Below are 23,105 nucleotides of genomic sequence, written 5' to 3' on the forward strand. Positions count from 1 at the left end.
TCTACCCCTCCTAGCCACATTGAACACATACAAAAACATAACAAAACATCAAACATTAATAGGCATTGTAGAGGGAGGGTGCCACTAACCCTAACCAGAGGTACCCTCTGCCTGTTTACAAAACCTCCTCCCACACCTCAACCTTGGCCATATGCATCGTATAACAGGGGTTCCCTCTGCCCAGCTTGGTACATCTTTTTCTTGGGGGGGGGGCAGATTCTACATCTATCACAGAGAATGTCTCCTCTCAGGTCCCCACAACCCAAACTTCCAATGGTGTCCAAACGTCAAGAAGGCCCATTTGTTGATCTTAACAACCAATAGGTTTTCTTAGGAAGGAGACAATATTCCAGAGGATGGGGGGCTAGGTCGTTTAAGACTTTAAACACTGTTGTGAGCACTTTGAGTGGGAATTGGAAACAAACTGGCAATCAATTGTACACAATACTTGGCGGTTGTGTAAATTTGATAGGTTTTCCTTTTATCTAGCAGTGATTAAAGAACTTACTTGGATCTGAAAAGAGCTGCATGACAAGAAGGTACCAGGTCTTCATAGCTATGATATTTCAAGGTCAGATGTTTGGTGAGGCGGCTTCTTGAACCTAGGAAGTAGAAACCAAGGGTGAAACAGGAGTTTTTTGGGGCGTTCCTCCATCCTCCTTTGTCCTTTAGGTTGTAGAACTCTGTAGATTGCAAGTTATTGAGCTATTCAATCCATCAGAGTGGGCTTATTTATTTTCAAGAAATCAAGATTATTCCCACAAATTTCTCTTTCTGCTAAAAATGCAAACAAACCTTGCATATTATATGAATGGCTGTACACTATAAATATATACACACACCTTTGTAGATGGGAGCAGACTCACCTACCCCAACACAGCAAACACTTGCAGTCACTGTATTCCCACAAGGCAAGAGAGTCCCTTGGGTGAATGTGCTATGCTCCATCATTCAAAGCTTGGTGGGAGAGGCAGGAGAATTTGTTGCGACATCTTTGTAGCATTCGTCCAGTTCTGAACTTATTGCTCCAGACCTGAAGCCTTGGGAAGTGATTCCTGATTGCTTGGTCTGCTGCTCGGTCTGTACTGCTACCTGGCTGAATAATTAAGGTCCTCAGCATGCATGCATATTTTTGGTTGGAAGGAGGCCATTTCTATTGCAAGCAGAGTATAATAAAGAAAGGTTGTGTGCTTTTCTGCTTGGATTGGAAGAGAACGATATAATCAATGATCAGTTACTGAAGCGAAGTTATGACGCCACATTATTCTGAAAGCAAAGATTATAAACAGATTATAAACAGTTGGCAACTGTTATCACTACTTCCATCCTGAAAAGTCCACTTACTGTTGATCCCTATCCCCCCTCTCTTCATCCCACTACCTTTCCCCTTCTCTCTGCTGACTTCCATTTAATTCCCTCCTTCATCACAGAGTGTGGTGGCAAAACACACCTGAAATGTACAAGTGCCACCTGAAATGCAGCAGATCACTTAGGAATACTGACCCTATGGGATTTCTCCTATTCATAATTACCACCAGCTGGTATATTTTTTTAAAAAAAGTTCAGACAAAGATATGGAGGCTCAATGCTTACCAGCCATGATGGTTACATTTAGCCTCTTGCCAAAGGTGGTTCGGATACTTCAGCTAGTGCAAAATTCAGGTTGCTCACCAGGGCAAAAAAGATTGAGCATATTACACCGATCCTGGTCTGACTGCACTGGCTGCCAATTATATTCTGGGCCAAATTCAAAGGGCTGGTCTCGACCTATAAAGCTTTTAATGGCTCAGGACCACAATACCTCAAGGACTGTCTCTTTCCTTAGGAAACTACCCAGACCCTGAGATCATCTTCTGAGGCCCTTATTTGTGTACCTCCCCCATGAGAAATCCAGAGGGTGGCAACATGAGAACGGGCCTTTTCTGCAGTGCCGTCTCATTTGTGGAATGCTCACCCCAGGGAAGAGGAAGAGGAGTGTGGGGGCAGCGCACCGCCCCTGGCAGCACAATCCCGGTGGGATGCCATCGTGGCTGCCCCTGCCCACGCTGGGCGCACTGCCCCCAGGACAAGCATCATGCTCCTGTGGGTAGTGTGCCACACTCCCAGGATGCGCTCCAGCCCCTCCCCCCCCGGTGCCGGAGCATGAAGCTCCACCACTGTGCCTTTAGGCCCCAGGCAAAAATGCTCCTCTTTAACTAGGCCTTGGGCTGATTGATATCCAATGCCCTTTTAGAATGTGTCAGGGAGTAGCGGATTATTGGTTTGTTTTTGTTTGTTTGTTTTTCACATCCAAAGCATCCTTTCTCAAGGCATACAGTTGGGGTGGAACTAAGTAGTCATCTAGTCCAACCCCTTCCATTTAAGCCTGCCAGCTAACAGAATAATAACTGCAGTCTTTTTCCTACTAGGAGCTTTCAGATATGCCCTAGCACTCAGCCTTCACTACTGCATTAAAATAAATAAATGGCTAAGGCATTCCCACCACCACCACCCTTTGTTATTTATTTATTTATTTATTTATTTATTTATTTATTTATTTATTAATGTTTCAATACATATATAAAATCGTCACATAATGATACATACACATTATATTTGTAAATTCACAGACATCAGCACACTTAGGAATCCGCAGAGTCTTCGCAGCTTTGCGTAACAGACCTCAGCAACTCAGCATTGTGGCTTATCTACTTTATTTACATATAAACACACACGGAGCACTGCAACATGGCTCCCTCTCTCCCTAGCATCAGGCAGCAAAGAGAAAAAACAAAAGACAACAGTCACACTTCACGGAACACAGTAACACAAACATCCTTTCTCCGTCACTTCCCACTCTGTGGAGTCAAAACATACCACGTCATGTGAAAAACAACAGTCCCATGACTGCAGTCATGGAGCAGGAATTATAACAGCTAATACTGTACAAACTTACAAAATTGTGTGTGTGGACGCGGGTGGTGCTGTGGGTAAAAGCCTCAGTGCCTAGGGCTTGCCGATAGAAAGGTCGGCGGTTCGAATCCCCGCAGCAGGGTGCGCTCCCGTTGTTCGGTCCCAGCGCCTGCCAACCTAGCAGTTCAAAAGCACTCCCGGGTGCAAGTAGATAAATAGGGACCGCTTACTAGCGGGAAGGTAAACGGCATTTCCGTGTGCGGCTCTGGCTCGCCAGAGCAGCGATGTCACGCTGGCCACGTGACCCGGAAGTGTCTTCGGACAGCGCTGGCCCCCGGCCTCTTGAGTGAGATGGGCGCACAACCCTAGAGTCTGTCAAGACTGGCCCGTACAGGCAGGGGTACCTTTACCTTTACCTTACACAAACACAACTAAAAATAAACTCCTGCATATAAAAGGAAGGTCTAACACACCATACCCATTGAGGCACATTTCAAAATCCATCCAAATTAAGGGCCAAAGGAAACGTTGTGTGTCCCACCCCACCCCACCCCACCCTGGCACCTAAAGGAAGATAGTGATGATCAAGGTGTGTTTCCCTGAGGGGAGCATTCCATAACTGGGGAGCCACCACAGAAAAGTTCTGTTATCATATGAATACCCTCCACACCTCTCTCAGAGGGGGCACAACCAGAAGGACCTCAGGTGATGAATACAGTGTCCGGGTTTTATTCATGTGCAAAGTTGCAGTCATTGAGGTATTTTGCTCCTGAGACACATAAGGCTTCATAGTTTAGACCCAGCACTTTGAATTGAGCCCAGTAACTAACTGGTAGTCAGTACAGTTGGTTTCACATGCTTGGACCACCTTGTCCCAGTTAGCAATCTGGCTCCTGGATTCTTCACCAGCTAGAGTTTCTGACAGGTGTACAACATCAAAGCATAAAGCAAGATTAAAATCGATACAGATAATAATTAAAATGACCCCAAATAAACAGGCCTGTCAGCATTAGGTGATAATTGGAAGTCAAAAAGAAAGTGGGTGATGACATCTAGTTAGCCTTCATGGCATTTAATGTTCGCGCCCACCTTAATACCTGGAAACCTACAGAATACTTATTTTTAACACTCAAACAGGGTAATGGAAGCTTGAAGTAACTTGAAGTATTTCCAAGGCATCAGTGAAGCATTACAGCCATCTCAAAATTGTTCCCTTTGCCTGGAGACATGGTGGCACAGGGTTAGACAGCATGAGAGTTAAAGAAAATGGAATGCGAAGGTGAACCACATAAGGAATTTAACCCAGGAATATTTCCTAAAGCCAGTATATATTTATTTCATTAAATAACGTAAAGCTGATTCAAAATATTGTCACAGTAACACACTACCATATTCAGGAAAACATGTGAAACTCTCTAGTAGACTGGTCATATAGAGATTTGTGCAGTGTATGCAACTCCAAAAAGCAAATGGTTTCAAATGTTGTTGTTGTTGTTTAGTCGTTTAGTCGTGTCTGACTTTTCGTGGCCCCATGGACCAGAGCACGCCAGGCCTTCCTGTCTTTCACCCACAGTTTGGTCAAATTCATGTTTCTATCTTCGAGAACACTGTTCAACCATCTCGTCCTCTGTCATCCTCTTCTCCTTGTGCCCTCAATCTTTCCCAACATCAGGAAACATCTGATCTGGAGTACTGGAGCCTCAGCTTCATGTTCTGTCTTTCCAGTGAGCGCTCAGGGCTGATTTCCTTAAGAATGGATAGGTTTGATCTCCATGGGACTCTCATGAGTCTCCTCCAGCACCATAATTCAAAAGCATCAATTCTTTGATGATCAGCCTTCTTTATGGTCCAGCTCTCACTTCCATACATCACTACTGGGAAAACCATGGCTTTAATAGGAAGAGGCAAATTCATGGAGGAGAATGCTGTCAATGTCTACTAGCCATGAAGGGTATATTTTTTCTACACGGTCAGAGACAGCAACGATTCTGAATGCTAGTTGCTAGAAACTGCAGAAGGGTAGAGTGCTCTTATGTTCTGGTCCTGCTTGCACAGGCATCATCACAATGTTTCCCACAAGAATCTGGCACATTCTTATTATGTTCTTAAAATAATTCAAGAACTCAATGGTAGAGAAATGTCAATTTGTCCAAGCACAGCTGTAGGAAATTTTGCCATGCTTGGAATCCCAAACAGCTACTACACATTTCAAAGGTCTCAAAGCATACCTTGGTCAATCAACCCAAATTCCATTAACTCATTGTCTTAGAAATAAGACTCACTGATTGGGGGTGGTTTTGTAGCATGTGCATGGGGATATCTATTTTATATATATATATATATATATATATAATCATTTTTTCGATACAAACAACAACTGCAAAAGACACATACAACAAAAACCATAATAACAATAATAACACAATTTGACAATTCAGATTTGAATACACTGTTATACCTATGACTACACCTTTTTTTAACAATATTTTCCCACCTCTATCTCCTCCCTCTACTTTCCACCACTATCCGTCTTATCGCTTAAATATTCCTTCCAGATGTCTTCATATTTATCCATTCTTAATTTGCGTCGACATGCAATTCGTTCGTATGTAGCTAATCTGTCCATATTATTAATCCATGTGCTCAATGGAATCTTTTTGCGGCTCTTCCAATTCATTAAAACAAGGTTTTTTGCTTCTAGTATAGCACGGTACATCCATTTTTTTTTTTTTTTTACCCCTTGAAAACTCCCACGTTTCCGGAATATAATTGAGAATTCAATTCAGTTCCCCTAAATAACAGTTTCTTTTTATTACTCTCGCTATAAATATCCTCACATCGCACCAAATGATCTTATCATTGGGCAGTTAATCATCATATGTACTAAGTTCACATTTTTACTCCCACATCTCCAGCAGTTGTCTGCACTTGTTATTTTCTTTCTTTCTTTATTTTTTTGAAAATTTATTTAATCATTTTTTGATACAGAGAACAACCGTAAAAGACACATACAACAAAAACCTGGGGGAGGGGGGGTATCTATGAAGATCCAATTCTTGGGGGCAGGGAGTGAATCAAATGTACACATTATTTTATTTTTTATTTTGGCCTGGGCACCTCATAGTCCTTTATTCCATCTGGACCCAATCAAGTACAGGCGGTGAGGGGGTGGGAGTATCCTTCAAGTCACAAGAGACTCTGTGCATAAAAGAAGCTGCCTGTCAAACCAAATTCAGCCGGCGATACTTTCATCACTCTCTCTAATACACAACTCCAATTGCTCATTCAATCACTTATTGGAAAAGGGCACCTGTGTTTTCCTGGGAGAAGGTAGGAGTGGGCTGGGGATAACTTGGGCTGCAGGGAGAGTCTTTCCAGCACAACCTTCAGTTGAGCCCAGTGTCAAATTTGCAGGGTTGAGTCCCAAGTTGGGAGAATCAGATTTCTACATGAAACCTTTGAAAGGTAGTGGGGGGGGGAGAGTAAACAACAGGGAATGCTTACTGGTTAATGCTCTTAATATCCTCCACATACCTCTGAAATAGTTTTCCATGGCAGTTTTGAAAGCTCTGCATTTGAGAGGGACAGAGTAGGAAAGTGAAGGATGCATACCATCACACTCCTATCCTAGATCTTATGGTATGTCATAGTTACTCCATCTCTTCAGGAAGCCATGAAAACAAGGAAGATCTGGGAGAGAACATTGTGCCCAGAGCACTTCATTGGCACACAATCTGTTAGGATTCTTGCTCCGTGCTTGTAGTCATGGGATTGTTGTCTATCACATGACGGTGTATGTTTTCATTCCACATAGTGGGAAGTGATGGAGACAGAATGTTTTGATGTTACTGTGTTCTGTGATGTGGGACTATTGTCCTTTGTCCTTTCTCTTTGCTGTCTGATGAGAAAGAGGAAGGAGCTGAGGTACAATGCTCGGAGTGTATTATATATAAATAAAGTAGATTAGCCAAAATGCTGTGCTGCTGAATTTGTTATGTGAACTGCTAACACTCTGCAGGATCCTAGAGTGTGCTAATGCCACTTGGCATCAGTCGCTGTGATGTTAGGGCTGGAGAAAGCTTTTTAAACTCCCGAATGACTTACCAGGAGGGAGAAAACATGCCAGTTGGGCATGTGTCTCTGCCAGGGTCCTATATGCGAGTAGGACAATCCTAACATGATCACCCCCCCCAAAAAAAAAACAACACCTCTGATAATGCCACACATATAGTTGTTGAGGAAAAGGCAGCGGTAGAAGCAACAGACTATACAATTCTATGAATCTATGAATCTACGTAAGATCTAAAGAACAAACATACAGGCAAGATTTTTTTTGTTAAAAAATGGCTAGACAGAGAATCTGGGTTGACCATGGTAAGAGCTATGAGTTGTTTATTAATAGAGCATATGGCTTTAGATTGCCCTGTTTCATGGTTATATTGCATTTTTAAGTTTACTAGTCTTATATCTTCTTGTATTGTTCTTAATCATCTTTGTCTCTTACAGTAATACTGCTATGTAAGATGGGTGTATAAAAAAACTTTAATCATCATCACCACCACCTGTTCCTGGAAACAAATTGGTAGGCCCAGAATGTTCTCAGGTGCAGCCTGTTCTTAAATTCTAATTTAGCATCTGGCTTACTTTTGCGGGAGAACTTGGATTTCTACTAAGAAATAAATACAGTAGATCCAACAAGCTTAAACTATGCTTGCCAGCATTATTTTTTTTTAAAAAAATATTGTCCGCTGTTGCTCTTCTTTTAGGTATAGAGTTCCAAGCTGAACATCCTGCTTCTGCCTTATCATCATGATGAAAACCTGTCAGCTACTTTTTCTGCTTTCCTTGATAATCTTTCCTGTTCCATGTATGTTATTACGTAAGGGAGCCCTAAGGTATGTTGGGGAGCAGTGATTTATAAAGGATGCTATGCTATACAATATTACAATAAAATCAGCTGAGACCCAGCCAAGGTCCACCTACTCCATCATCCTGTTCTCTGCATGGTCTATCAGATTGTGAAGCCTACAAGCTCAGAAAGACATTCGTAGCCTGTATGGTCAAAGCAAGATTCATGAGTGATATGCTAAGAACTTCTGATCCTGGTCAGCAATTTGCACTAGCTGCAGTTTCCATACTATTTCCAAAGGTAGCCCCATATAGAATTCATTGCAGTAATCTGAGATACCAGATGGGGGTCTATCCCTGTTCAGAGAGGAGTGTGGCTAGGTCACCAGCCAAAGCTGATGGAAGACACTGGGCACTGCTAAGGCCACAAGTGACAGCTGTGGAACCAGAAGCACTCCAAGCTATGCAGCTGCTTCTTCAGAGGAGAGTGACCTCATCCAGAGCAGGTCCATACCCTGACATCCCGTCTGGGGATTCAGATGGTGTAGAGAAGAATTTGAGCTCTGGAACATCAGCGAATAACTGATAATACACTTCAAAGCTCCAGATTCACAAGCACTGTAGTTTTGTGTAGACAGTCAATGCTTGGGGAATGCACTTGATCCCTGCAGCCTCCCACACTGAATGTGCCATTGGACAGACCACAGAATTACTTGGAGCAATTCAGGTTGCTTCCCAAAGTGACAGATGGAGATCTGAACCACATCATCAGGCCAGCACACTTACTTGTGTACTTACTTACTTATTTACTTACTTACTCACTTAGCAGAACTTTATTGAGTTCTGCTCTGTTGCAGGATGAACTGACATCGTTGGTGAACCAACATGTCATTTATTCAGTGGTTTGTGCTTCAGGTTTAGATGTTCCTTACTCACTCATTCACTCTATTGCTTGTTGCAGGAAATACCGACGTTACTAATAAACAAGGCTGTCAATTCCTCAGTGGTACATGCTTCTGGATAACATGTCCTTCATCACATTTCAATGTTGGAGTATGTGGTCCGAAAATGGCTTGCTGTGTAACGTAAGAATAATGAACCCAACATACACAAACACACGGTTTAACATGGATGTTATGTGTTTGGGGCAGGATGCGAGTGGGAATGCCACCCCTGTGGTGGTTGGTAGTGGGACATTTTGGCCTCTGAGGCCAAACACAAAATGGCACCTTCTCAGTCTCAGTCAGGGGTGAGTGAAGATCTACAATGGAAACACGGGTGGGAGGAAGGCAGCAGTGCCTCCTATTCATCAAGAGGATGCTGTAGAGGAGGCATTGCAGGGAGCAGCTGTGGAGATGACAGATTCACCCCTGAAGTACTATGCCCCAGTTATTCTTCCCACCACAGCAGCAGCAACAGACGATGTGCTCCTTGTGGCCTTTGGACCCTGCCACCCAAGGCAGTCACCTCACACCTTGCCTCATGAGTGGCCTGGCCCTGTGTGGTGGTGAGCAAAGTCATACAGGGGTTAGGAGTTAGGCTAGTCCCATCAAAACCCCTGCTTCCTCTCCTTCACCAACTGTGTTTCAGAATCTGCAGACACAGGTCAGCCGACCCTCTAGCCTGGTAGTGCTGATGCTAAATATCCATTATTTGATTGTGAATGACAGACCTGACATGGCATATGTAACTGAGAATTGACACCCCTCCCTATAGTCAATATTATGTTCTCCAAATATTTCAGTACTGCCTCTGAGTGATGGGAAGACACCTGATCTCTGCTTGAGGAAACAAGAATTCCAGTGTTATCACGACCCTTGCCAAGAATGCACTTTTGGCTCTTCTGCAGCTGAAACACCAGGAACAAATCTCTGCTGTGAATGAGTTAAAGCTCTCATCTTAACAACAACAAAAACAAGGACAAGAATACAAATCAGAAGGGACAAACTGTTCCTTTTATGTCCCTTTCTTTCTGAACATAGTTATTAAATGATGGAGTCGTTATTCGATGATGGTGGTACATTCTATAATATATATTTATATATATATATTGTAGTTTCAAAATATATTTTTCATTGTCATTGTAAATTTTCTACAATCAGACCATAAAATACTTGGCTGGTTTAATATTACTATTATTACCACTACTTATTAATCACTTTTCTTTGACAAAAAGAAAGCCAAAGAAAGTTAAGAAATAGTACAAATATTATTAAAAGTAGAAATACCAAGTCAAAATAAAAACCTGAAAACATATTAGTATTTGTGGTATATATATATATATATATATATATATATATATGTCATGTGTAACACATCACACACACTGAAAGAGGCTGCAGGTTTCTAAATCCTGTCCAATGCATGGGCGAAAGTTGTGGGAAAAGACAAACATTTTCCCAGACAAACAAATCACCCAGACAGCATTAGATGGTCCTTCAGTGATGCCTCAAAGTCAATAGGAAAGTGGGTGATGTTATCAATGATATCTGGTTAGTGTTCATGCCTGCAGAACACATCTTATTTTAACTCACTGATGGTGGGTGGGTGAAATGTTTGAAGTCTTTCCAAAGCATCCATGAAGCATTACAGCCACGTCAACCATTCCAAAATGGTCCCATCTGCCTGGAGAACTGACAGCAAATTCCTTGCTTCACAATGGTAGTTGGCATTAGAGTTAAGGACAATGGAAATCAAGACTGAACCCACGCAGTGAATTTAATCCATCAATATTGCCTCAAGCCACTATAAATATCATTTTTCTTTAAATTACATGGAGTTAATTCAAAATATTGTCCCAGTAACACAATATTGTATTCAGGAGAACCTGTGAAACCCATTAGTAGAGTGGTCATATAGATTTGTGTCGTGTTAACAACTCCCAGAAAGAAAAACTATCAAAGAAGAAGAAACAAATTCATGGAGGAGAAGACTATCAATGTCTACTAGCCATGAGGGCTATATTCTGTCTCTATGGTCAGAAGCAATAACATTTCTGAATGCCCATTGCTGGAAGCCTAAGAAGGGTAGAGTGCTCTTGAACTCTGGTCCTCCTTGCACAAGAATCTTAACAAAGTTTCCCACAAGCATCTGGTTGACCAGTGTGAGCACAGGATGCTGGATTAGAAGGGCAATTGGCCCCAAGTCAATAGCTCAATAATAGAGAGATTCTGTGCATGAAGAGGCTCAGAGGTCCAATCATAGCAGCAGCAAAATATGCACACCTGAAACACTGGAGAGCTGCTGCCACTCATTCTTGACAATACTGAACTACATAGACCACTGACTTGAGTTGCAAAGCTTCCTTTGTAAATGTGTCCTGTATTCCTATTCAAATATGGATTATATTTTCTCTCCCATATAAAGAATGAAGAAGAAGAAGAAGAAGAAGAAGAAGAAGAAGAAGAAGAAGAAGAAGAAGAAGAAGAAGAAGAAGTTCCTAATACATTATACCTCACATTCTATACCAATTTTGGTATTTGGAAACTGCGGACACCTGTCTAGTGTCTTTTGGAAAGCTATGAATTCTGGTAGGAAGCTAAGAACTGATGATGTCATATCAGTTCCGTCTATATCAGATTTTGCCCATTTCAAATGTCTCAAAACAGAGGTTGGTCAGGGAACCCAATGTGAGAAGACTAGTTCTATGGGGGAGATTGAGGGTGGTTTTGTACAGGGTCCCTAGTTCAGGGGCTTGCAGGCTTGGGTGAGACCGAGGGGGAAACTCGTTATGAAGGTCCACTTTATGGGGGCAGCGAGTCAATCAAATGTTTCGTTTCATTTTGGTCTGAGTACTGCATAGTTCTTCCTTGCATCTGGACTCATTGTCAGCCTGACCCAATCAAATACAAGGAGTCTGGGAGGATCCTTTGTGCCACTAGACACCTGGGCTTATAAAAAGCTTCTTGCGTAGCCGAATTCGGTAGGTGAAACTTTCATCACTATCTCTAACCTACCACCTGCAAGAAGTTATATTCAGATCCACAAATTTTCTCAAGTTGACTCCAATTTCTTATCCAACTTACCAGAGAAGGTCATCAGGTTTTGCTGGGAGAAGGTAGGAATGGCCTGGGGATAACTTGAACTACAGGGAGAGTCTTTCCAGCCTAACTTTCTACTGATCTCATTGGCACTTAACAGCCTCTGCTGTTTGCCAGTGATGGAGAATACAGTACTGTATGGAAGTTTTCCTTGTGTTCTGTGGCAAACACAACATTTAAAAGAGGCTGGAGTTGCTTGTTATTCTGCTATGACAACTAGCTGTGAAAATCAAATATCATGCAGCTGTTCGGTGATATTTAGAGAAAGTCATATTCAGGGAATGCTTACTGGCTAATGTCCTTAATGTTATGCACATACCTCTGAATTATTTTCCAATTGCACTTTTGAAAACATTTTGCATTTGAGACACACAGGGTAAGGTAGAGAAGGATGCACGTCATCACATATGTATCACAGGTCTTATGGTGTATTGTAGTTACCGCATCTCTCCAGGGAGCCCTGAAAACAAGGGAGATCTCAGGGAGAACATTGTGCCCATGAGCAAATGAAGAGCCTTCTCAGCACTTCATTGACCCATGATTCCCCAGACACTCTGAAAACGCTACATGTACAGTTGATGAGGAAGAGGAAGAGGGAAAGGCAACACATCAATTCGAGAATCATTTAAAATAACAGACATTCTTCGTGACATTGTACTCCATTAGAATCCATTAAAAGCTCATTGTGACTTTATGCTGGAATATTTCCTATATGAATGAAGGGCTTGCATTTGTGACTCTCCATACCTACTTCCATATGTGTTAAACTCCATTTGCTGCTCCATCTACAGTGGTACCTCAAGTTAAGTACTTAATTCATTCTGGAGGTCCGTACTTAACCTGAAACTGTTCTTAACCTGAAGCACCACTTTAGCTAATGGGGCTTCCTGCTGCCGCCACGCCGTGGAAGCACGATTTCTGTTTTCACCCTAAAGCAAAGTTCTTAACCTGAAGCACTATTTCTGGGTTAGCAGAGTCGGTAACCTGAAGCGTATGTAACCTGAAGCGTATGTAACCTGAGGTACCACTGTATAAGGAAAACCTCTAATATTTCCCTAGACATTTGCCAGAACACTCTTCTAGGACGACATCCATCTCCTACAGCTTTCATAGTTTCACATTTTGCAATCTGAAAAATGGTAAAAATCAGGGGTGGACCAAGGGTACATTAGGAATTACAGGCAGGCTCCTTTATCACTCAAAGTAGCTTGGCATGGCTTCTGACTGATGACCTTTTAACAATATCAAAACAAAATCACTTTTCCTCGGACCTGAAATGAGACTCAGGGAAGTGGAGAACTATCATAGTTCCATCTCCCAAATAATGGTACATAAAGATATGGGACTCTGCAGCAATGGTGAAACTAACTTATTATTTAGGAATTGGGATAGCTCAGCCTGTAGAGCACGAGGCTCTTAATATTCACCCTGAGACCTCCAGGTATAGGGTAGTATATAAATTCAATCAATAAGAATAAGCATAAGAATAAGTTTAAGAATAAGAATAATAAATATGAGGGTCATGGATTTGAGCCCCATGTTGGACAAAATAGATCCCCACATTGCATGGACAAGTTGATACTTGTGGTCCCTTCCAATTATACAATTTGATGAATCTTTGAATTTACATAAGATTTAAGAAACAAACACAGAGACAATATTTATTTATGCATGCATACTTGTTTAAGAAACTGGGTTGACACCTGTAAGAGTTATTAATTAGTTATTAATATAGCACAGGGCTTTGCAATTTGTTTTTTTTTGTGTGTGTGTGTGGTTCCTTTGTGTCTTTATGTTTACCAGTCTCGTATATTATGGTATTGTTGATTAATCATCTTTTTATCTTGCGGTATTGTTGCTGTGTAAGACAGATATGTAAAAAACTTACTTCATCACCTGTTATTGGAAACAAAGTTAAAGACACAGAATGTTCTCAGATTTAGTATGTTGTTTCATTCTGAAAGTGTTTTCGTGGGTGAATTTGAGTTTCTTGCAAAGAATACATACCAGCCTGAAGTATGCCCACCACCATCATTATTTTTAAAAAAGTATTGTCTGTTGTTTCTCTTATTTTCAGTTCCCAACTGAGCATCTTGCCTCTGCCTTATCATAATTATGAAAACCCAGTATGTTCTTCTGGTTCTCTTCACCTTCACAATCTTTCTCAATCCAGGTATGTTATTTCTTAAGAATTTCCTGAGCTCTGTTGGGGAACAGTGATTTATAAAAAGGTTTAGGCTACACAATATTAGAATAAAATTAGATCAGAACTTCCAAAGGTCCACCTACTTCATCACCCATTTTTCTGCATGGTCTATCAAATTCATCTGTGAAGCCTAGGTCTTGAGGGCATCAGCACTCCCCGAACCCATAATCCCCTGCATTGTGATCCAGAAACTAATAGAGCTCAGAAAGAAATCAGTAGCTGGCATGGTCATACCAAAATCCATGAGTGATATCCTCAGAACTTCTGATCCTGGTCAGCAATTTCCACTAGCTGCAGTTTCTATAATATCTCCAAAGGTAGCCCCATGTAGAATTCACTGCAGTAACCTTATATACCAGAAGTGGGTCTACCCCTGTTCAGAGAGGAGTGTGGCTAGGTCACCAGCCAAAGCTGATGGAAGACACTGGGCACTACTAAGGCCACAAGTGACACCTGTGGAGCCAGAAGCACTCCAAGTTGTGCACCTGCTGTTTCAGAGGAGATTGACCTCATCCAGAGCAGGTCCATACCCTGACATCCAGTCTTGGGAATCAGGCATTGAGGAGAAGAATTTGAGCTCAGGAACATCAGTGAATGGCTGATAATACACTTCAAAGCTCTGTATTTGCAAGCGCTGTAGTTTTGTGTAAATATTCAGAGTTTGGTGAATCCACTTGATCCCTGCAGCATCCCACACTGATGGCGCCATTCTACAGACAACAGAACTACTTGGAGCAACTCAGTTTGCTTCCCAAAGTGAAAGATAGAGATCTGAACCAAATCTTCTAGGCAGGACACTTCCTTCCTTCCTTCCTTCCTTCCTTCCTTCCTTCCTTCCCTACCTACCTGCCTGCCTGCCTGCCTACTTTATTGAGTTCTGCTCTGTTGCAGGAAGAACTGACATCCAAGGCGTACGAACATGTCGTTTATTCAGTGGTATGTGCTACCTCTTTAGGTGTCCTCTAACACGTTTCAAAATCAGAGAATGTAGTGTGGTTTACGATTGCTGTGTAACGTAAGTATAATAAACGCAACACACCCAAACACATGGTTTCACATGGATGCCATATTTTTTGGGACACGGTTGAGGGAGGTAGGGTGCGAGTAGGAATGTCACCTCTGGGGTGGTTGGTAGTGGGAAATGTGCAGGCAGGGTTGGCCTGAGAAATTTTGGGCCCTGTGGCCAAGGACAAAATGGCACCGCCCAGTCAGGCAGGAAGGGGCAAGTGAAGATCTACACTGGGAACACAGGTGTGAGGAAACCAGCAGTGCCTCCTATTCATCAAGAGGTTGCTGTAGAGGAGGCATTGCAGGGAGCAGCTGTGGAGATGACAGATTCTCCCTTGAAGTACTATGCCCCAGTTATTCTTCCCACCACAGCAGCAGCAACAGACGATGTGCTCCTTGTGGCCAGATCTGCTGCCCCTTTGGATCCTGCCACCCAAGGCAGTCACCTCACACCTTGCCTCATGAGTGGCCTGGCCCTGTGTGGTGGTGAGCAAAGTCATACAGGGGCTAGGAGTTAGGCTAGTCCCATCAAAGCCCCTGCTTCCTCTCCTTCACCAACTGTGTTTCAGAATCTGCAGATACAGGTCAGCTGACCCTCTAGCTTGGTAGTGCTGATGCTAAATGCTAGAGCAGCCCAGAATAAAGCCTCAAATATCCATTATTTGTTTGTGAATGACAGACCTGACATGGCATATGTAACTGAGAACTGACACCCCTCCCTATAGTCAATATTATGTTCTCCAAATATTTCAGTACTGCCTCTGAGTGATGGGAAGACACCTGATCTCTGCTTGAGGAAACAAGAATTCCAGTGTTATCACGACCCTTGCCAAGAATGCAATTCTGGCTCTTCTGCAGCTGAAACACCAGGAATAAATCTCTGCTGTGAATGAGATAAAGCTCTCATCTTAGCAACAACGACAAAAACAAGGACAATAATACAAATCAGAAGGGACAAACAGTTCCTTTTATGTCCCTTTCTTTCTGAACATAGTTATTAAATGATGGAGTCATTATTAGATGATGGTGGTACATTATATAATATATTTTTTTAAAAAAATGAAAACGGGCAAAGTGCAAATCGGTCAAATGTGGAAGGGGAGGGAAATCTGCATTTTGTAGTTTCAAAATATATTTTTCATTGTCATTGTAAATTTTCTACAATCAGACCATAAAATACTGGGTTGGTTTAATATTACTATTATTACTACTACTTATTAATCACTTTTCTTTGACAAAAAGAAAGCCAAAGAAACTTAAGAAATAGTACAAATATTATTAAAAGTAGAATACCAAGTCAAAATAAAAACCTGAAAACATATTAGTATTTGTGGTATATGTATGTCATGTGTAACACATCACACACACTGAAAGAGGCTGCAGGTTTCTAAATCCTGTCCAATGCATGGGCAAAAGTTGTGGGGAAAGACAAACATTTCCCCAGACAAACAAATCACCCAGACAGCATTAGATGGTCCTTAGGTGATGCCTCAAAGTCAATAGGAAAGTGGGTGATGTAATCAATAATATCTAGTTAGCGTTCATGCCTTTTGATTATACTACCCACCTGAACCCTCTGCAAACCTGCAGAACACTTTTTATTTTAACTCACTGATGGTGGGTGGGTGAGATGTTTGAAGTCTTTCCAAAGCATCCATGAAGCATTACAGCCACGTCAACCATTCCAAAATGGTCCCATCTGACTGGAGAACTGACAGCAAATTCCTTGCTTCACAATGGTAGTTGGCATTAGAGTTAAGGACAATGGAAATCAAGACTGAACCCACGCAGTGAATTTAATTCATCAATATTGCCTCAAGCCACTATAAACATCATTTTCCTTTAAATAGCATGGAGTTAATTCAAAATTCGGTCCCAGTAACACAATATCGTATTCAGGAGAACCTGTGAAACCCATTAGTAGAGTGGTCATATAGATTTTTGTCGTGCTAACAACTCCCAGAAAGAAATGCATTATACCTCACATTCTTTACCAATTTTGGTATTTGGAAACTGCGGACACCTGTCTAGTGTCTTTTGGAAAGCTGTGAATTCTGGTAGGAAGCTAAGAATTGATGGTGTCATATTAGTTCTGTCTGTATCAGATTTTGCCTGTTTCAAATGTCTCAAAACAGAGGTTGGTCAGGGAACCCAATGTGAGAAGACTAGCTCTATGGGGGAGATTGAGGGTGGTTTTGTATGGGGTCCCTAGTTCAGGTGCTTGCAGGCTTGGGTGAGACTGAAGGGGGAAGTAATGATGAAGGTCCACTTTATGGGGGCAGGGAGTTAATCAAATGTTTAGTTTCATTTTGGTCTGAGCACTGCATAGTCCTTCCTTGCATCTAGACTCATTGTCAGCCTGACCCAATCAAATGCAAGGAGTCTGGGAGGATCCTTTGTGCCACTAGACACCTGGGCTTATAAAAAGCTTCCTGCCAAGCTGAATTCAGTAGGTGAAACTTTCATCACTCTCTCTAACCCACCACTTGCAAGAAGTTCTATTCAGATCCACAAATTTTCTCAAGTTGACTCCAATTTCTTATCCAACTTACCAGAGAAGATCATCGGTGTGTTGCTGGGAGAAGGTAGGAATGGCCTGGGGATAACTTGAACTGCAGGGAGAGTCTTTCCAGTCTAACTTTCTTCTGAGCCCATTGGCACTTAACAGCCTCTGCTGTTTGCCAGTGATGGAGAATACATTACTGTATGGAAGTTTCCCTTGTGTTCTGTGGCAAACACAACATTTAAAAGAGGCTGGAGTTGCTTGTTATTCTGCTCTGACAACTAGCGGTGAAAATCAAATATCTTGCAGCTATTCGGTGATATTTAGAGAAAGTCATATTCAGGGAATGTTTACTGGCTAATGTCCTTAATGTTATGCACACACCTCTGAATTATTTCCCCATTGCACTTTTGAAAACATTTTGCATTTGAGACACACAGGGTAAGGTAGAGAAGGATGCAATTCATCACATATGTATCACAGGTCTTATGGTGTATTGTAGTTACCGCATCTCTCCAGGGAGCCCTGAAAACAAGGGAGATCTCAGGGAGAACATTGTGCCCATGAGCCAACAAAAAGCCTTCTCAGCACGTCATTGGCCCATGATTCCCCAGACACTCTGAAAACGCTACATGTACAGTTGATGAGGAAGAGGAAGAGGGAAAGGCAACACATCAATTTGAGAATCATTTAAAATAACAGACATTCTTCGTGACATTGTACTCCATTAGAATCCGTTAAAAGCTCATTTTGAATTTATGCTGGAATATTTCCTACATGAATGAAGGGCTTGCATTTGTGACTCTCCACACCTACTTCCATATATGTTAAACTCCATTTGCTGCTCCACCCATAAGGAAAACCTCTAATATTTGCTAGACATTTGCCAGAACACTCTTCTAGCACGACATCCATCTCCTACAGCTTTCATAGTTTCACATTTTGCAATCTGAAAAATAGTAGAAATCAGGGGTGGACCAAAGGTAGATTAGGAATTACAGGCAGATCCCTTTATCACTCACAGTAGCTTGGCATGGCTTCTGACTGATGACCTTTTAAGAATATAAAAAATAGATCACTTTTCCTCCGACGTGAAATGAGACTCAGGGAAGTGGAGAACTATCATAGTTCCATCTCCCAAATAATGGTATATAAAGATATGGGACTCTGCAGAAATGGTGAAACTAACTTACTATTTAGAAATTGGGATAGCTCAGCCTGTAGAGCAAGAGGCTCTTAATACTCAGACTGAGACCTCCAGGTATAAGGTGGTATATAAATTCAATCAATAAGAATAAGCATAAGCATAAGAATAAGTTTAAGAATAAGAATAATAAATATGAGGGTCATGGATTTGAGCCCCATGTTGGACAAAATAGATTCCTACATTGCATGGGGTTGGACAAGTTGATACTTGTGGTCCCTTCCAATTATACAATTTTATGAATCTCTGAATTTACGTAAGATATAAGAAACAAACACAGAGACAAGATTTATTCATTTATGCATGCATACTTGATTATGAAACTGGGTTGACATCTGTAAGAGTTATTAATTAGTTATTAGTATAGCAAGGGCTTTGCAATTTGTTTTTTTCCTGGTTCCTTTGTGTCTTTAGGTTTACCAGTCTAGTATATTATGGTATTGTTGATTAATCATCATTTAATTTTGCGGTATTGTTGCTGTGTAAGACAGATATGTAAAAAACTTACTTCATCACCTGTTATTGGAAACAAAGTTATAGGCACAGAATGTTCTCAGATTAAGTATGTTCTTTCATTCTGAAAGTGTTTTCATGGGTGAATTTGAGTTTCTTGCAAAGAAACCAGCCTGAAGTATGCCCACCAACATCATTACTTTTAAAAAAGTATTGTCTGTTGTTTCTCTTATTTTCAGTTCCCAACTGAGCATCTTGCCTCTGCCTTATCATAATTATGAAAACCCGATATGTTCTTCTGTCTCTCTTCACCTTCACAATCCTTCTCAATCCAGGTATGTTATTTCTTAAGAATTTCCTGAGCTCTGTTGGGGAACAGTGATTTATAAAAAGGTTTAGGCTAGACAATATTAGAATAAAATTAGATCAGAACTTCCAAAGGTCAACCTACTTCATCACCCTTTTTTCTGCATGGTCTATCAAATTCCTCTGTGAAGCCTGCAAATAGGTCTTGAGGGCATCAGCACTCCCCCAACCTCTGTATTGGGATCCAGAAACTAATAGAGCTCAGAAAGAAATCGAAACCCAGTATGGTCATACCAAGATTGAAGAGTGATATGCTCAGAACTTCTGATCCTGTTCAGCAATTTGCATTAGCTGCAGTTTCCATAATATTTCCAGAAGCAGCCCCATGTAGAATTCATTGCAGTAATCTAACATACCAGATGTGGGTCTGTTCCTGTTCAGAGAACAGTGCGGCTAGGTCACCAGCCAAAGCTGGGGCACTCCTAAGGCCACAAGTGACACCTGTGGAACCAGAAGCACTAAAAGCTATGCAGCTGCTTCTTCAGAGGAGACTGACCTCATCCAGAGCATTTCCATACCCTGACATCCAGTCTTGGGAATCAGGTGGTGTAGAGAAGAATTTGAGCTCTGGAACATCAGTGAATGGCTGATAATACACCTCAAAGCTCTGGATGCGCAAGAACTGTAGTTTTGTGAAAATATTCAGAGTTTGGGGGATGCACTTGATGCCTGCAGCCTCCCAGACTGAAGGCGCCATTGGACAGACCACAGAACTACTTGGAGAAATTCAGGTTGCTTCCCAAAGTGACAGATAGAGATCTGAACCAAATCTTCTAGGCAGGACACTTCCTTCCTTCCTTCCTTCCTTCCTTCCTTCCTTCCTTCCTTCCTTCCTTCCTTCCTTCCCGGCCTGCCTGCCTGCCTGCCTGCCTACTTTATTGAGTTCTTTACTGTTGCAGGAAGAAGTGACATCCTTGGCATACGAACATGTCGTTTATTCGGTGGTATGTGCATCCACTTTATGTGTCCTCCACCACGTTTCAAAATCGGAGAATGTCATCGGTATTACAATTGCTGTGCAATGTAAGAATAATGAACGCAACACACCCAAACACACAGTTTCCCATGGAGATCATATTTTTTGGGACACGGTTGAGGGAGGTAGGGTGCGAGTGGGAGTGTCACCCCTGGGGTGGTTGGTAGTGGGAAATGTGCAGGCAGGGTTGGCCTGAGAAATTTTGGGCCCTGAGGCTAAAGACAAAATGGCACCTCCCAGTCAGGCAAGAAGGGGCAAGAAGGGGCAAGAAGGGGAACACAGGTGGGAGGAAACCAGTAGTGCCTCCTATTCATCAAGAGGATGCTGTAGAGGAGGCATTGCAGGGAGCAGTTGTGGAGATGACAGATTCTCCCTTGAAGTACTATGCCCCAGTTATTCTTCCCACCACAGCAGCAGCGACAGACGATATGTTCCTTGTGGCCTTTGGACCCTGCCACCCAAGGCAGTCACCTCACACCTTGCCTCCTGAGTAGCCTGGCCCTGTGTGGTGGTGAGCAAAATCATACAGGGGTGAGGAGTAGGGCTTGCCCCATCAAAGCCCTCTCTTCCTCTGCTTCAACAACTTCATTTCGGAATCTGGTGACACAGCTCATCCGACCCTATAGCCTGGTGGTGCTTTTGCAGAATGCTAGACCTGCCCAGAATAAAATCTCAGTCATCCATTATCTGATTGTGAGTGACAGGGCAGACTCCGCAAGTGTTGCAGAAACCTGGCCACCCCCTTCCCTATAGTCAATGTTGATTTCTGTTTTCCAAATATTTCAGTGCTGCCTCTGAGTGATGGGACAACATCTCATCTCTGCTTGTGGAATCAACAATTCCAGCTTTATCACCACCCTTTGCAAGAATGCATTTGGGGCTCTTCAGCCCTCCCACGGATGTCAAAGAGAAAAGCAACTACCAGACTTTTAGAAGACATCTGAAGGCAGCCCTGTTTAAGGAAGCTTTTAATGTTTAATAGACTATTGCATTTTAATATTCTGTTGGAAGCCGCCCAGAGTGGCTGGGGAAACCCAGCCAGATGGGCGGAGTATAAAAATAAATTATTATTATTATTAAACAAATCTTCACTTTGAAATTATTAAAGATTCTATGCTAACAACAACTACGCAATGAAGATGGGTCATAGGGTTCTTTTGAAAGTGGTGGGAGTAGCTAATTACAGGATAAAGGTCCATTTATGATACATTTTGAAATGCCAATGGGTCAAATGTTCTTTGTGTGTTCCTTTTCATCTAAAGTGCCAAATCCAAAAATTTTGTAATCCAATTCAGTTTACTTACAAATATTTACTTAAAGTCCAAATGTCCACAGGAAAAGTCGGTGCTTTCTGGCAACAGCTATGCGGCTTCACTCCCTGAAAGTAGCGATCGATTCGATGTAACGCGCCACTCACCCCATGTCGCTCCAGAGCCCTGAACCGGGTCTCCCCGCAAGTAGGGGAGGCGCAAAAAGTACGTGCCGAATCCCAAGCCCACGGTCTTCTTCTGACCGTGGTTTTTTGCGGGTCTCCGCCTCGCCGTGGCGGTCAGACCCTTGTTTCCAGGGAGCGGATTCCTCCGAGACAGAGGAAATCCGCCATTACCAGAGGCGCCAACCCGGAAGTCTCAGCTGTACAGTCTCAAGGCTGAAAGTGAGGTCACCTGGCTCTGGAGCTTGAGCCAATATGTAACAGGGTATTGGGGTGTGAGTCACAGCATGCCTCACTTTCCCATTTCAGTATATATTATCTGTGAAAGGGCTGGCATGGGTTGCCATTTCACATAACTAGTTAACACTAAATACATTACTTCTGGTAATAAAACCCCATCTAGCAACCAACGTGCCCCTTGGGTTTCAGATATTACATGGGTTTACAAGCCTAAAAAGCCAGAGACACAAAGCCCCTCTAGCCTCTTAGTTTGGTCAGAATCGAGTACCATATACTTTCAGAGTTAACACTAAATACATTACTTCTGGTAAATGAACCACCATAGCCTCTAGAGGGCCATGAAAATTTCTGTCCCAGGCTTTTTAGACTGGTCTAACCATGTACAGTCATACCTCATGTTACGTTTGCTTCAGGTTGAGCGTTTTCAGATTGCGTCTGGTGGCAACCCAGAAGTACCAGAAAGGGATACTTCTGGGTTTGACGCTTGCGCATGCACAGATGCGCAAAATGACATCACACGCATGTGCAGAAGCAGTGAATGGTGACCTGCACACATGCAGATGCAGGTTGCGTTCTGCTCATATTGCGAATGGGCCTCCGGAACGGATCCCGTTCGCAACCAGAGGTACCACTGTACTATCTGAAACCAAAGAGTCACATTGGCTGCCAGATGTGAAATAAATTGGCATTATTTTCAGCTCTCCTACCGCACTAAACTAAGAAGCATTTACTTGTTGCAGGGAATAAATGAAGAGGGGGAGAACCATATTGACCATCTTGATTGACCAACCAACCAACCAACCAACCAACCAACCACTATTTCCCTTTTCATTTGAACTGGGAAACAACAGTTACCACTTTCAGAACAGGAAAGGAAATTAAATTCATTTCCAACCATGCATTAATAGAAGAAGAAGAAGAGTTTGGATTTGATATC

The 23,105-nt window shown here is 42.2% G+C and overlaps 1 long non-coding RNA gene across 1 annotated transcript; it reads left to right on the forward strand.

Annotated features, from left to right (window-relative positions):
* The first annotated feature begins 17,451 nt into the window (after positions 1-17,451).
* LOC310673992 lies at positions 17,452-21,575 on the forward strand. The gene is made up of 4 exons (XR_014509288.1): positions 17,452-17,579; positions 19,394-19,489; positions 20,420-20,543; positions 21,283-21,575. It is a non-coding gene; the product is annotated as an uncharacterized lncRNA (long non-coding RNA).
* The last annotated feature ends 1,530 nt before the right edge of the window (positions 21,576-23,105 follow it).

Source organism: Podarcis tiliguerta (genome assembly GCF_965153285.1).
Source record: "Podarcis tiliguerta genome assembly, chromosome: 3".
In the NCBI taxonomy this organism is placed as follows: Eukaryota; Metazoa; Chordata; class Lepidosauria; order Squamata; family Lacertidae; genus Podarcis; species Podarcis tiliguerta.